Source organism: Tursiops truncatus, chromosome 13 (assembly GCF_011762595.2).
Source record: "Tursiops truncatus isolate mTurTru1 chromosome 13, mTurTru1.mat.Y, whole genome shotgun sequence".
NCBI classification, from domain to species: domain Eukaryota; kingdom Metazoa; phylum Chordata; class Mammalia; order Artiodactyla; family Delphinidae; genus Tursiops; species Tursiops truncatus.
In genome coordinates this window covers 73,548,996-73,561,489 of record NC_047046.1, presented here as the reverse complement: position 1 = coordinate 73,561,489, position 12,494 = coordinate 73,548,996, and the positions used below count along the sequence as shown (strand labels likewise).

Below are 12,494 nucleotides of genomic sequence, written 5' to 3'. Positions count from 1 at the left end.
TTATTTTTAATTATGCATTTTCTCTTCCAGTTTTATTGAAGTATAGTTGTCATACAGCACTATATAAGCTTAAGGGGTACAGCATAATGATGTGACTTACACCATGAAATTATTACCACAATAAGCTTAGTGAACATCTATCATCTCATATAGACATAAAAAAAAGATAAAAGTGTTTTTCCTTGTGATGAGAACTCAGGGTTTATGCTCTTAACAACTTTCATATATAACATGCAACAGTGTTAATTATATTAATCATCTTGTATATTACATCCCTAGTACTTACTTATCTTATAACTGGAAGTTCATACCTTTTGACCATATTCATCCAATTCCCCCTGCCCCCTCACCTCCGATCTCCTTTTCTATGAGTTTGTTTTTAAAGTATAATTCACCTACAACATTATGTTAGTTCCAGGGACATGACATAGTGATTCAATATTTCCATACATTACAAAATGGCCACCACGATAAGTCTAGTTACCATCTGTCACCATACAAAGATGTTACATTATTATTGACTATATTTCCCACACTGTACATTTCATACCAGTGACTCATTTATTTTGTAACTGGAAATTCGTACCTCTAAATTCCCCTCACAGTAGGGGAATTAATTTAAAATTCTATGATAAGCCTAGTACAAAATTCCAAAAAATTTTGAGAAGATACTCTGTATCAGAGAACAGTACCATTCTTTATGTTTTTGGCGGTAGAGAAAAAAACGAATATAAATCCATGTCAAACCGTACACATTGCCACCATGCGCTGGCATTTTGGCAAGGGAGCAATTTGGAGTTGAAGCTGGTGCTGTGACCTGCCCCTCTCTCTATCTTGAAGTCAACCACACTAGCAGATACAGTCTCTCAATTATTGAACATTTTTTGAGTGCCTGCTACTAGATTTGACCTGAACATCAAAGGTAAGTAAGACAAAGTCTCAGCCATCAGTGAACGTATCATGTCACGGGGGAAGGAAACATGAACAAGTATGAGAGTGTCAGAGACACTTAGCGGCAGGACATATCAGCAAGGATGGCACGCCGCAGGGAGGGGCCTAAGAGGTGGGTGGGTGAACAGGCTGGAAGGAGGACAGCGAGGACGAGTCAGAAATAATACAAGAGAAAAGGCACGAACTAGCTCCTGCTCGCAGCTGGACCTGTGGGTCAGAAGGGCATCGTGGATGAGTAAATATTCAACTGCCTGGGGCATCCGGGGAAAATGCCAGTGGAGACTCAGCTACTGCGTTTCTCCATCCTTTATCAGCGCACAGAACAAGTGCAGCTGAGAAAAGAGAGCGCTGACTGAGCAGAGAATGATCCCAGCGCGAAGGCTGCGGAGCGGCAGGCACTGGGGTGAGTCGTTTAGTCCACGCGGGCCTTGGGGCCCAGACCCTTGGGGCTTTCGCTTAGCTGAGGTTGCCCGGAGCCCAGGGCCAGGTACTTGCACGCGAGGCTTAGTGACTGCCCGTCCGAGAGCAGTACACACGCCTTTATGAACGATCTCACACTTCTCCCTCCCTGTGGGTTCAGCTGCCTTTTGATCCACAAGTGGGAACAGATGAGGACTGTTTGCTTTTGGAGATGCCAGCGAAGGCACTGAAACGCTTTGTTGTGCTCCGGGTTTTCTGCCTTGTTCAGAAGCCCCCGGGGACAGATATGTTCCTCCTGTCCTGAGTTGCCGTAGTGTTCCTTAAAATGGGTGTTTTTATCGTGGTTAAAGGGCGTCCAGGCAGATTCTTCAGGACTATATTTCAGGCAGATTTATACATCACGTTTGTAGGCGGTCCTGGAATCTAACTGCCCTTATATCATTCTTCCCAGGAAGAATGGGGTTGCGAGTTTCCAGTAGTCAACTTTAAAACCCAGCCTTTAAAAGTACAGCTCACGGGGCTTCCCTGGTGGCGCAGTGGTTGAGAGTCCGCCTGCCGATGCAGGGGACACGGGGTCGTGCCCCGGTCCGGGAAGATCCCACATGCCGCTGAGCGGCTGGGCCCGTGAGCCATGGCCCCTGAGCCTGCGCGTCCGGAGCCTGTGCGCCGCAGCGAGAGAGGCCGCAACAGTGAGAGGCCCGCGTACCGCAAACAAAAAGAAAGAGTAAAACTCATTTCTCTCCAGGCTTTCGTTTTGTTTGAGTTCAGGAGAAAGTGCAGATGGAGAAAAACAGCTGGACTTCGGGCAGTCATTGTGTTTACACTGTGTGCTCTGTGCCTAGCCAGAAGCCTGGGCAGGGCAGGCACTTGGTAAAAATGTGTGGAATGAATACATTGTAATCATTAAGAGCTAGAGAGGAAAACTTCCCAGTGGTAAGTATTTACGTCTCATGTATTTTGCTATATATCGTTCAGAATACTGTTTCTAACACTAAAATGATTTTAATGTTTTAAGCACAGTGCTATTGTATTAAATTTTATTATGGAAAAAATAAGTACAAAAGTAAATGGCTACGTGAGTTGAGCTTTCTGAGTTAAACACACCTACAGGGAACACTTTTTTTCATGTTCTTTTCCATTATGGTTTACCACAGGATATGGAATATAGTTCCCTGCGCTATACAGTAGGACCTTGTTTATCCATTCTATACATAAGAGTTGGCATCTGCTAACCCCAATCTCCCAATCCATCCCTCCCCAACCTGCCCGCCCCCCTTGGCAACCACAGTGTGTTCTCTATGCCTGTGAGACTGTTTCTGTTTCTTAGATATGTTCATTCCTGTTGTATTTTAGATGCCTCATATAAGTGATATTCTATGGTATTTGTCTTTCTCTTTCTGACTTACTTCACTTAGTATGATCATCTCTAGGTCCATCCGTGTTGCTGCAAATGGCATTATTTCATTCCTTTTTTATGGCTGAATAGTATTCCCTTGTATATAGGTACTACATCTTCTTTACCCATTCATCCACCAATAGACACTTAGGTTGCTCCCATGTCTTTTTTTTTTAAGCTATTTTTTTAAATTAATTAATTTAATTTTATTTTATTTTATTTACTTTTGGCTGCATTGGGTCTTCATTGCTACACGCAGGCTTTCTCTAGTTGTGGCAAGCGGGGGCTACTCTTCATTGCAGTGCGTGGGCTTCTTATTGTGGTGGGTTCTCTTGTTGCAGAGCATAGACTCTAGGCTTGCAGGCTTCAGTAGTTGTGGTGCACGGGCTCAGTAGTTGTGGCACACTGGCTTAGTTGCTCCATGGCATGTGGAATCTTCCTGGACCAGGGCTGGAACCTGTGTCCCCTGCATTGGCAGGCGGATTCTTAACCGCTGTGCCACCAGGGGAGCCCTGCTTCCATGTCTTGGCTATTGTAAATAGTGCTGCTGTGGATATAGGGGTGCATGCATCTTTTTGAATAAGAGCTTTCTCCGGATATATGCCCAGGAGTGGGATTGCTGGATTATATGGCAACTCTATTTTTAGTTTTTTGAGGAACGTCCATACTGTTTTTCATAGGGGCTGCACCAATTTCCATTCCCACCAACAGTGTAGGAGGGGGAACTTTTTTTTTTTTTAATGGAAAGGCTACAGAGGAAGCTGCAACAGTCAATGTGTGACCCCAAGAATTATTTGCACACCAAGTACTTAGAAAACAATAAGAAGATTCTCAAATCCCGTTGTCAAATTGACAGAACAAACAGTAGATGCTCTAGACTTCAAAAAAAAAGTTAATGAACTATGACAGGGTGAACGAAACAAGGGAGATATTCACTGCATGTAGGGCAAGTGCCTATATGGCAAGAGACACATGGGTTATGTTTCGAAGTGTCAGGGCCCCAAGGTGTTACCAGTCAGTGCTGCCGCTGGTATATGCGTCTCAGGGATGAAAGCTTTTCCTGTGATGTGCTCTTTGCTCTGGTATTGACACTCCTAATGGACCAGAGGGGGTTATATCTGTGCAGTACATGGAGAATAGCATCCTCCTTTGGGAAATTAAGTGGCAGTAAAACGCGTTCAAGGCGTGTTCAGAACCTAGGATGACGCATCTAACATCTAGTTCCAGCGATAATTGCAGAAATAATTGCAAGAAGAAGGAAGGGAGAGAAGAGGGAGAGGAGGTGAGAGAAGGAGGGGAGAGAGGAGAGGAGAGAAGAAAGTGAAGTAGATGGAAGAGGTCAAATCCAGATCAGTGCTCTCATGTCTGAATCCTCATGGTTGCTAACAGCGCTGACCCACCCAGATTTTTCCTCCCCAGAAAAAACTCTGAAGTTTCCCCAGTGCTTTCTCTACCATCCAAACCTCCTCGTTCTACCTTATTTTCTGAGGTCCCAGAGTTTTCCCAACGCCCTAATAGGTGACTCACTCACTTGACAACTTATTGAGAAGAGATGTTAATGGCTGATCCTAGCAGAATGTCATTTCCCTTCAGATCACATTTACATTTTAATTGAAACCTTAAATGCCTTAACCGAAAGGAAAAGAAATGGCTAAGGTGAGAATCTCAGGCACTGCGGGAGGGCCAGTGGGAAGGTCTTTGGGGCGAGGGTAATGCGCTTCCGTGGCTATTCTTTTATCAGCTCATCACAGGGTGGCTGTCATCTACGTGGGTGAGAAGCCAGCTAATGCCTATGTCTTCCAAAGCGGAGAGTTGTATATTCTTTTGAGGGTCCTCTAGGAACCCATGGTAGCTTCTGGGTTTGATTTTCTAAGATCAGCAAATCCAAATGTTTATCCAAAAAGTCTTCCTTTAAAATTTGAACTTGTTTTCTTCTGTTTATGGCTCAGTGAAGTTGGAAAACAAGTGGGCAAAACCCTTCTCATTAAGTATCCCTTTTATACATGTGAAGATGGTAATTAAGTATCATCCTCTCTGGGAAATAGAACCTCAATTTCTCTAGACTTCTCTTAATAAGAACCCACTTTGCACTGCTTTAGCACTATCATAACCTTTTCCTGGATTTGCTCCACTGTCTCACCTAATTTCTCAAATGCAAGCATTTGTGCTTATTTGCCATTTCATTGGGAAAACCAACAGCTGGTACAGCCCAGTCCACGGTCTGCAGAGCTGCTGTTTCCCCAGAGGCACTGTGAGTCACACCTCCTAAAATGTTTTAAATACAATAAAACTAAATCACGGTCTTTTTTTTGAGCCTCGCCCAAATCCTCTAGTATGAAGGCACAAAATCAGAGGAAGATGTCATGTTTAAATTGTCTTTATTTTGTACAGAGCACTTAACAGGCTATCTTGACCGTAATAGATGCTCATAAAAATGCTTCGTGCTGAAGAATGGCCGTTTCAGCCCAAACCATCTTTCTCACTCCGTATATTGCCCATGTCTTCCAACATTCATCTTTAGCCAACGGACAAAATGTGGACTCTAGGCAAGTGCAATCTCTGTCCACTGTTTACTCAGAGCTTAATTTTTGGTCACACTTTTGAGTTAGTTTTTTAAAGCACAAAGATTAAATGTTAGGGATGATTTTCTTGGATGAAAGCCCGTGTTCTTAGGGATGTCAGTTCCAGAGAAATTTGAGACTTTTATCTACTTGAGTAAAGCTTTTAAGATGCTTTACTCAAAGTAGATGGCTGTCATCTACTCAGATGAGAAGGGTGTCTTCTTTTGAAGGTTCTCTAGAGATACAGAAACCACAGAAACTGTTTTGGGGGTGGGGTGAAAAATGTAACAGAAATATAACAATGTCGTGTCATCAAAGTGAGGGTTTTAAGGATCATGATGTTAGATCTGCAGCCTCCTTGCTGAGGCCCTCATTCCCTCTGGGGGATGATTCAGGGGTCAAATTACTGCATATTTACGTACAGACTCACTTCTGAGGGTAGCAGTTTCCCCCACTCTCTAACGGTGTTTATCACTCCTAAGCCTTACTCCTTTACCCCCTAATACTTCATTGTGTTCACTCTAAAAGCAAGATATTCTCGTACATATCCACAACACAAGAGCCAACTTCAGGAAATTGAATATTAATACCACAATGTTGTCCAGTCTCTAATCCATATTCCAATATTGTCCATCATCCCAATTAATGTCTTTTAGAGCATGCAGCCCAGGATCACGGCGTGCATTTCATTGTCATTTAGTCTCCTTTGTTCTGGAACAGTTTCCCAACCTCTCTTTGTCGGTTAGGACATTGGTATTTTTAAGAACGCAGGCCACTTATTTTATAGACGATTCCTCCATTTGGTTATGTCAGGTGTTTCCTCAGAATTATATTCAAGTAGATTCTGAAGGCTCTTCCATGAAAAGTTAGAAATCATGGACTCTTCCAGCGGCTTCCCATCTTCTTTAGAGTAAAATTTATATACTTTATCAAACCCTACAAGGCCCTGCTTCTCCGCTACGGGCCCCTGGCTCTCTCTCTGCCTCGGGCCCTTTGCACTTGCTGTTACCACCTCCTGGTACACTCTTCCCCTGGATCTTTGGCTGTCTTGTTCCCTCACTTCATTCAGGTACGTTTAGCCACAAACTGAGTGATAATCTCAGATTCCAGTCCACACCTTCTTTCATTGTTTGGAGCTCCCTTCCTGCCAGACTTCTGAAAGCCTTCCTCCCCCTCTCTCCTCCCCCCAGAATGTACCTGTAGTATGCAACTAACCTGGGGTCCCTTCAGTGTCATTTTATAGGTGGAGTTTGTATTTAGAGCACTATTAATTTAGGTGAGAGTGACATCTAGTGGACCCGTGGTGACAGTCTTTGAGCTAAAATCTCTTGATTAGCCCCAAAGATCCAGGGAGGGGCACAACAACAACAAAACAACAAAAAAACCCCACCCTGGTTCCTAGATAGATTCCATTGTGAGATCTGGAGAACTCAGTGAGATTCCTGTTGACCTTTGATGAGTTAAAGATTTAGGTTTCTATTACGTGTGTTTTGGAGGAAGAATAGAGGACAGGTCTAATATGAGAAAAAGAGACTTTGGTATGTGAAACAACTTAAGCTGCTATTAATTCGTTTTTTAAGAGGTTGATTTATCACCCAAAAGGTATGAACATGAAATTAGTGTATTCTGTCACCAAGTGGTGGTAATGATTCACTATTTGCGAACTAGTGTTCCAGCTGCTGAATTGTCCCAACCTCATTCATTCAATAATGTACTTTTTCCCCAGTGATTTAAAATACCACTTTTACTATATACTAAATTCCTTTGTGCTTTTGAGCAGCAGTCTGTTTTCGTTATCCATCCATGTTGATATACAGAGATGGGAAGATTTTAAAAGATGTTTTGTTTCTTCTCTCCAGGATGTGGTGGCTGTAGCCCCACCTTTCCCTCCCGCTCCTGCTGACTGCTCTGGTTTGTTTTTTGTAATAAGAACCCCCCTTGACATGTGCACTGTTTTCACTTTCTCTCCTTCCATTCCCTCCAGAGCTCTATCAATCAGGCTTTTGTGCCCAACAGGTCACCAGAACGGTCCTAGTCAAGGTCACCAGTGATGCGGGTTCTGGTTTGCCCAGGATGGTCCTAGTTCTTACCTGTTGACCTGGCATAATTATGAATTGTGTTCCCTTTCACTCTCAAAGGTGTTCTGGTTCGAATGACAAATTATCACCTTCCTACCAATAACAACGAATACGATACACTCTACCCTGATTTACACAAGTAGTTAACATATTCCCACATTGCCTGTATTATCTGTGCTTCCTCTGTATTTCCTAAGAGCGGGTATAGTCTCTTACGTAGCCACAGCACAGCAATTACTTTCATAAATTTCCCCTGAAGCAATACTTTTACCTAATGTACTGTCCCTGTTACAGGTTTGTCTGTTGGCCTAATAATATCCCATACAGCATCCCTTTCCCCCCACCCCTGTAAGCCCTGCCCCTGTGCCAAGTATAGGATCTAATCTAGGGCCAGGCTGTGTATTTACCTGTCATGTCTCTGGCTTCCTTTAACCTAGAACATGTCTTTGTCTTTTACAGCATTGACATTTTTGAAGAGTACAGTCTTCCCCTACCTTTTTATTCCAGAACATTCCACCTTTTCTGTGAATCACACTCTTTTAATCACAGAGCTCCACTGCCTCACTGGGTGCTGAAGAGAAATTTATGGCCACATTTCCTCCTTAATTTTCCCAGAGAACTGGGTCCCAGGCTCCTGGCAGGAATCTGGGCAGTGGGGGGAGGGGGCAGTGAGGGAAGGCTGGGGTCTCCTGACACATTGGCTGCGGGCCCCGACCCTTTCCCCATCTATGCCCCATTGCTCTGTTCTAGAAAGCCCTTGGCTTGGCCACTGGCTGACCCCAAGTCTTGGGCAGAAGGTTGGATGTGGTGGGTTCTGCGGGGTGGAGGGGAGCCTCCTCCATGTCATGGGACCAGAAAAGGAATCATGGTGCCTGCTTAGCTGGCCTCGCCCAGTCTGATCTCCCTTCCTCCCTCCTGCCTTTCCCCTGCCACCCAAGCCCCTCCGCTCACAATTGTCAGTTTTTCTCTCTTTCACCTAAAGTCATTCCAGGTGCCTCCAGGGACATGGTTACCATCTGTTGGGAAACATGGCTCTTTGGAGCTGCTGTTCCCTCTCTTCAAGGCCTCCATAAACTGCTGCTCTCCCAAGTCAGACTCAGAGGAATCTCGGACCAAATGCTATTTTCGCAACTGAACAAGAACTCCTTCATTCTCACACCAGGGCCCCCAAATATCTGTGCCTCATTCAGGTTAGAGAAAGACCTCCTCCAGCCAGCCTTCCCAGGGAGCCTGGGGGAGCTCTGATAAACGTAGCCTTTGACCATGAGCCCATGGTGCTGTACGTGGCCTCGCTGGAAGAAACCTTGGCAGGGGTCTCCTGCCGTGAACTGGTCCTGATGTGGCTCCCACTCAGCTTTGCTTGTTAGGGGCAAGGCTTATGGGGCCTGCTTCTGCTTCTCCCTGTCAGACTGTCCCAAGGGAGTCCCCACCTGTACTCCTGGGCTATCCCCCCTACCCACACTTGCCTCCCACTGATTCTTTTCTGGCTTGACCCCTGACCTCCTCGATGAGCACTTGTTGATTCCCAACTCAACTGAGCCCACGGGGACCTCTGGACATCCGACCAACTTGCTCACTTCTTTTCTAAATATTAATTTACAAGAAGTTGACACAGCTAAAACCACTTCAACCTGGCAGGGAGAGGCCCCAGCCCTGCCCTGGCAAGTCCTTGCTCACTGGAGCCCGGACTCAGCAGAAGGTTGCACCACGGGAGATCTGGGAAGGACTGAAAGAAGATGCCAGGGTTCCCAGGAACATCCTCCCTTCTTCAGAATCCTAAGGCTCTTTGTCTTACACAGAGGCACATGCTTTGGCTGTGCCTTTGTTCTACAGAACACTAGGCCTAGGGCTAAGGAAAACAGCACGTTTACACATCCAGAGGGTCTGTCCATCATGAACAAATGATTTACTGCTCACCATATGAAAACATGGACTTTCTCTTCTGAGAGTTTGAGAAAAATCAAAGGAAAAGTGAAATTAATGGATCAAAGAGAGCTTGGGCAACAAACTGAACAAAGACATTCGCTTTCCAAAAGCATGTTTAAACATTTTATCTAAAAAAATCTTCCCAAAGTTTATAAATAGCACCTATCTATCAGATCCAGCTTCAACCTTGGAGAAGTACTTCCAGCTTTATGACTGAGTTTGTGGGCCTGTGGCCAAACGGGTTTGGAGGGGAAACATTTTTTTTTTTGCTTATTGTTGCTTCCTTCTGAGGCCACACTATTTATCTGGGTCATGGGGTTACTCAATCAAATATTTATTGAATAACCAAACAACCATTGGAAAAATTCGATTTAGACCATATTGTATTTCCTATCTGCCTTACAGTCTCAAGGCGGTTGAGATCACTAATGCTTCTCTTTAGTTTTGGAGCTTAGAAAAGCATCCACTTGGTTAGAAAAGGAGGAATACATACAGAAGCAAATATGTTCCTATGACATTTGACAAATAAAGTATCCACACATTCAGTTGCCCCATTCCTGTATCTGTTTATGAATGTTTCTCTCCATTTTAGCTGTTTTCTCTGTACTATGTTGACTGTGCCAATGACATCCACTTGAAACTGGGAATTAAATTTTGGTCTCCTTAATTTACTGTAGGAACAGGTCCCTAGAGACTATAAGTCCAACATAAATAGTGTGTGTGTTGGGAGAAGAGGATATACACGCCTATTTCTACTAAATGGAGAGAATCCATTTAGTGTGGAGAGGTGTGGAGAGAATCCCTAGGGCTATTTACCAATCTTTCTGCTTCTCCGCTTTCTGGGGACATGGAAAGATTTCACTTCTCTGCCCACTTGAAGTTAGGGTTGGCCATCTGAGGAGCCAATGAAATGTGATCAGAAATGAAAGGTCCCACTTTGGGGTGGATGCACCCTTTTCCATGTTCCTTTCCATCTTGCGTGGCAACCGGTCACGTTTCAGTTGGTAGAGATTCCACCAGCATGGGTCCAAGGGTGAGGACAATATAAAGAAGTATCCCCCCACTGACCTGAGATGGACATGTAGCAGGAGAGGAAAATAAGAATTTACTCTAGGCCACTGAAATATCAGGGTTGTTTCCATGTCGGGGAACAGAAGGTTTCCATGTGCCCCTGTGACAGGCCCCAGACTTTATGAGGACAGACACTTCTTTGGTCAGGACCTCGCCCTGTGTATATCTTCATCTAGCTATTGGTTCGTATCCTTTTTTTTTTTTTTTTAACTCTTACCATTTATTCAACACTCTCATTTGCCAGGCACTGTGCTAGATGCTTTACGATCACGATTTCCACTTTTAAAAACTATTCTTAGGAAGACAGCTAGGCTGCTTTTTGAAACAGAAGGAAATGAAGCTTATTAAAGTTTAATGACTCATCTAAGGCCATACAGCTGGTAGATGTGAGAACTGGTGTTTGAATCCAAGTTTTTTTTCCACACTACACAGCACCTACCGTAAAGAAAATCGGCAGAATAAACTGCTCTTACTGTTTTATCCAAATTTCATTTGTAAAATTCCACACACGACCTACTATTCTAATGGCAATATCTATCTTTCATAGTATTAATAAATAAGAAAATTCATTACGTTCTTATCATGTGTTTGGAAAACAGTGTTATCACAGATAACAATACGCTATTCTTGTCCTCAGTTCCAACAATTTAGAACCTGTTACTCAAAAACAAGAAGCCCTCTGATTCAAATATAAAACACAGCATTCTAGTTAGTCATAATCACAAAGATCCAAAACCCCGTTTTTGAGCCATTTCTGCATAATAAGAATCCAGCCTGCATTTGTCCATAATAGAATATTAAACTAAGAAGTCCCTGAAGAGGTCACAGTGTTGACAAAATTCAACATGATGGTGGAGCCTACACAGACACAGGAAACAAAGCTAGGCCCTTCCACACAGCTACAAGTCCTCGCGATGATTTCGTTTTAAGTCAATGTCTCTTCATGCCGCACATATTCCCCAATGTCTGCTTGATGAAATACCACAATCGCCATGGGGTCTACTTTCCTGCAGTCTTGTGTAGACTTTGCTGCCACCCCAAAACCCAAAGGGATGTCTGCCATGGAGTACACCACAACTCCCTGGTACTGAGAAGTATTTTCAGTGATTCGACCAAGTCCAGATTTCAGCACATGGTTCCCATACAGGAAGGATTGCTCTGCTCCAGGTTTTATCCACACTTTATACTTGGCATACGGTGCTAAGTAATCCAGAGCCGTGATGGGCAACCGAAACTTGTGGGTCTTCGTGAATTTTCCGAAGCACGTCCCCAGCGACACCAGCTTGTCACTGGAGATGCTGGCGGCCAACTGCAAAATCTTCTCACTCACGTAGTACACCCGGTCATTGTGCAGCCTGAAACAGTAGGTGCCGTCGGGCCTGTCGACCAGCAGCTGCAGATTCTCCCCGATGTATTTTGCTATCTTCTCAAACATTACTCGCGTCTCCTCTTCAGTCAGAGGCCGCATTTTCCCGCTGGGTTGGAACGCCGGATCCTCGTTGGTTCGTATCCTTTAATGTCCTTTTATAATAAATCGGTAATCTAGTGAGAAAATGGTTTTCCTGAGTTTTGTGAGCTGTCCTAGCAAATTAATGGAATCCAAGGAGGGGGTCATGGGAACCTCTGATTTGTAGCCAGTCCGTCAGAAGGCCAGGTGATAACCTGGATTTGGGGGTGGTATTTTGAGTTGGAGGGGGTAGCTGGGACCTCCAGTTTGTAGCCGGTACCTCAGAAGCATGGGTAACAGCCTACACTAGTGTCTGAAGTGGAGGGCAGTCTTGTGGAACCAAGCCCTTTCCCTGTGGAATCTGATTCTATCTTTGAGTAGATGGTGTCAGAATTGAGTTGAATTCTCAGACACCCCATTGTCATCTGAGAATTGCTTGTTGGTGTGGGGAAGCTTCCGCACACACAGGTCTGAATGCAGTTGAGAACCCTTTTACAACATTACAAGAAAGAGGCGAGCTCAAAAAGAAATGGGCTCATTTTCAAGCAGGAAGGAACAAAATAAAGTTAAGGGATTTAAAAGGCTAAAAGAAGGCTCAGTCCTAAATAGCAAATGATAAAATGAAGAAAACTTAAAGCAGCAGA

The 12,494-nt window shown here is 44.1% G+C and overlaps 1 long non-coding RNA gene and 1 pseudogene across 1 annotated transcript in view; one reads left to right on the top strand and one right to left on the bottom strand.

The window, feature by feature from the left end:
* The first annotated feature begins 807 nt into the window (after positions 1-807).
* LOC117307706 (uncharacterized) overlaps positions 808-12,494 on the top strand; it is a 46,366-nt gene continuing 34,679 nt past the window's right edge. Inside the window, exon 1 of the long non-coding RNA XR_004521588.2 lies at positions 808-1,354. This is a non-coding gene — a long non-coding RNA (uncharacterized lncRNA). The remainder of the gene's footprint in view (positions 1,355-12,494) is intronic.
* LOC117307705 (60S ribosome subunit biogenesis protein NIP7 homolog pseudogene) lies at positions 10,596-11,918 on the bottom strand (annotated as a pseudogene).